The sequence below is a fragment of the Electrona antarctica genome (genome assembly GCF_951216825.1).
Source record: "Electrona antarctica genome assembly, chromosome: 17".
Taxonomy (NCBI): domain Eukaryota; kingdom Metazoa; phylum Chordata; class Actinopteri; order Myctophiformes; family Myctophidae; genus Electrona; species Electrona antarctica.
Genome location: NC_136798.1, coordinates 1485973 through 1490285, shown reverse-complemented (window position 1 = coordinate 1490285; position 4313 = coordinate 1485973).

Here is a 4313-nt window from a genome sequence, read left to right as displayed (position 1 = left end):
AACAATGGACTATAGCCCATGGTCTCGGAGTGATTTTCGTCTTTTCTCAAATCCTCGTTTTTCATCATTTTTGACCATGGGCTGTAGCCCATCTCAGACGGCATACTATAGCATGCCGTTTTTCATAATTTTTGAGGATTTGAAAAAAAGACGAAAATCACTCGAGACAATGGACTATAGCCCATGGTCTCGGAGTGATTTTCATCTTTTTCTCAAATCCTCGTTTTTCATCATGTTTGACCATGGGCTGTAGCCCATCTCAGATGGCATACTATAGCACGCCGTTTTTCATCATTTTTGAGGATTTGAAAAAAAGACGAAAATCACTCGAGACAATGGACTATAGCCCATGGTCTCGGAGTGATTTTCATCTTTTTTTCAAATCCTCGTTTTTCATCATTTTTGACCATGGGCTGTAGCCCATCTCAGACGGCATACTATAGCATGCCGTTTTTCATCATTTTTGAGGATTTGAAAAAAAGACGAAAATCACGCGAGACAATGGACTATAGCCCATAGTCTCGGAGTAATTTTCATCTTTTTTTCAAACCCTCGTTTTTCATCATTTTTGACCATGGGCTGTAGCCCATCTCAGACGGCATACTATATCATGCCGTTTTTCATCATTTTTGAGGATTTGAAAAAAAGACCAAAATCATTCGAGACAATGGACTATAGCCCATGGTCTCGGAGTGATTTTCGTCATTTTTTCAAATCCTCGTTTTTCATAATTTTTGACCATGGGCTGTAGCCCATCTCAGACGGCATACTATAGCACGCCGTTTTTTATCATTTTTGAGGATTTGGAAAAAAGGCGAAAATCACTCGAGACAATGGACTATAGCCCATGGTCTCGGAGTGATTTTCATCTTTTTCTCAAATCCTCGTTTTTCATCATTTTTGACCATGGGCTGTAGCCCATCTCAGATGGCATACTATATCATGCCGTTTTTCATCATTTTTGAGGATTTGAAAAAAAGACGAAAATCACTCGAGACAATGGACTATAGCCCATGGTCTCGGAGTGATTTTCGTCTTTTCTCAAATCCTTGTTTTTCATCATTTTTGACAATGGGCTGTAGCCCATCTCAGACGGCATACTATAGCATGCCGTTTTTCATCATTTTTGAGGATTTGAAAAAAAGACCAAAATCACTCGAGACAATGGACTATAGCCCATGGTCTCGGAGTGATTTTCGTCTTTTCTCAAATCCTTGTTTTTCATCATTTTTGACCATGGGCTGTAGCCCATCTCAGACGGCATACTATAGCATGCCGTTTTTCATCATTTTTGAGGATTTGAAAAAAAGGCGAAAATCACTCGAGACAATGGACTATAGCCCATGGTCTCGGAGTGATTTTCGTCTTTTCTCAAATCCTCGTTTTTCATCATTTTTGACCATGGGCTGTAGCCCATCTCAGACGGCATACTATAGCATGCCGTTTTTCATCATTTTTGAGGATTTGAAAAAAAGACGAAAATCACTCGAGACAATGGACTATAGCCCATGGTCTCGGAGTGATTTTCGTCTTTTCTCCAATCCTCGTTTTTCATCATTTTTGACCATGGGCTGTAGCCCATCTCAGACGGCATACTATAGCACGCCGTTTTCATCATTTTTGAGGATTTGGAAAAAAGGCAAAAATTACTCGAGACAATGGACTATAGCCCATGGTCTCGGAGTGATTTTCGTCTTTTCTCAAATCCTCGTTTTTCATCATTTTTGACCATGGGCTGTAGCCCATCTCAGACGGCATACTATAGCATGCCGTTTTTCATCATTTTTGAGGATTTGAAAAAAAGACGAAAATCACTCGAGACAATGGACTATAGCCCATGGTCTCGGAGTGTTTTTCGTCTTTTCTCAAATCCTCGTTTTTCATCATTTTTGACCATGGGCTGTAGCCCATCTCAGACGGCATACTATAGCATGCCGTTTTTCATAATTTTTGAGGATTTGAAAAAAAGACGAAAATCACTCGAGACAATGGACTATAGCCCATGGTCTCGGAGTGATTTTCATCTTTTTCTCAAATCCTCGTTTTTCATCATGTTTGACCATGGGCTGTAACCCATCTCAGACGGCATACTATAGCACGCCGTTTTTCATCATTTTTGAGGATTTGAAAAAAAGACGAAAATCACTCGAGACAATGGACTATAGCCCATGGTCTCGGAGTGATTTTCATCTTTTTTTCAAATCCTCGTTTTTCATCATTTTTGACCATGGGCTGTAGCCCATCTCAGACGGCATACTATAGCACGCCGTTTTTTTATCATTTTTGAGGATTTGGAAAAAAGGCGAAAATCACTCGAGACAATGGACTATAGCCCATGGTCTCGGAGTGATTTTCGTCATTTTTTCAAATCCTCGTTTTTCATAATTTTTGACCATGGGCTGTAGCCCATCTCAGACGGCATACTATAGCACGCCGTTTTTTATCATTTTTGAGGATTTGGAAAAAAGGCGAAAATCACTCGAGACAATGGACTATAGCCCATGGTCTCGGAGTGATTTTCATCTTTTTCTCAAATCCTCGTTTTCCATCATGTTTGACCATGGGCTGTAGCCCATCTCAGATGGCATACTATATCATGCCGTTTTTCATCATTTTTGAGGATTTGAAAAAAAGACGAAAATCACTCGAGACAATGGACTATAGCCCATGGTCTCGGAGTGATTTTCGTCTTTTCTCAAATCCTCGTTTTTCATCATTTTTGACAATGGGCTGTAGCCCATCTCAGACGGCATACTATAGCATGCCGTTTTTCATCATTTTTGAGGATTTGAAAAAAAGACGAAAATCACTCGAGACAATGGACTATAGCCCATGGTCTCGGAGTGATTTTCATCTTTTTCTCAAATCCTCGTTTTCCATCATGTTTGACCATGGGCTGTAGCCCATCTCAGACGGCATACTATAGCACGCCGTTTTTCATCATTTTTGAGGATTTGAAAAAAAGACGAAAATCACTCGAGACAATGGACTATAGCCCATGGCCTCGGAGTGATTTTCATCTTTTTCTCAAATCCTCGTTTTTCATCATGTTTGACCATGGGCTGTAGCCCATCTCAGACGTCATACTATAGCATGCCGTTTTTCATCATTTTTGAGGATTTGAAAAAAAGACGAAAATCACTCGAGACAATGGACTATAGCCCATGGTCTCGGAGTGATTTTCATCTTTTTCTCAAATCCTCGTTTTTCATCATGTTTGACCATGGGCTGTAGCCCATCTCAGACGGCATACTATAGCACGCCGTTTTTCATCATTTTTGAGGATTTGAAAAAAAGACGAAAATCACTCGAGACAATGGACTATAGCCCATGGTCTCGGAGTGATTTTCATCTTTTTCTCAAATCCTCGTTTTTCATCATGTTTGACCATGGGCTGTAGCCCATCTCAGACGGCATACTATAGCACGCCGTTTTTCATCATTTTTGAGGATTTGGAAAAAAGGCCATGGGCCTTTTCCATTTTTGAGGATTTGGAAAAAAGACCATGGGCTATAGCCCATGGTCTCGGAGTGATTTTCGTCTTTTCTCAAATCCTCCTTTTTCATCATTTTTGACCATGGGCTGTAGCCCATCTCAGACGGCATACTATAGCATGCCGTTTTTCATCATTTTTGAGGATTTGAAAAAAAGACGAAAATCACTCGAGACAATGGACTATAGCCCATGGTCTCGGAGTGATTTTCGTCTTTTCTCAAATCCTCGTTTTTCATCATTTTTGACCATGGGCTGTAGCCCATCTCAGACGGCATACTATAGCACGCCGTTTTCATCATTTTTGAGGATTTGGAAAAAAGGCAAAAATCACTCCGAGACCATGGGCTATAGCCCATGGTCTCGGAGTGATTTTCGTCTTTTCTCAAATCCTCGTTTTTCATCATTTTTGACCATGGGCTGTAGCCCATCTCAGACGGCATACTATAGCATGCCGTTTTTCATCATTTTTGAGGATTTGAAAAAAAGACGAAAATCACTCGAGACAATGGACTATAGCCCATGGTCTCGGAGTGATTTTCGTCTTTTCTCAAATCCTCGTTTTTCATCATTTTTGACCATGGGCTGTAGCCCATCTCAGACGGCATACTATAGCACGCCGTTTTCATCATTTTTGAGGATTTGGAAAAAAGGCAAAAATTACTCGAGACAATGGACTATAGCCCATGGTCTCGGAGTGATTTTCGTCTTTTCTCAAATCCTCGTTTTTCATCATTTTTGACCATGGGCTGTAGCCCATCTCAGACGGCATACTATAGCATGCCGTTTTTCATCATTTTTGAGGATTTGAAAAAAAGACG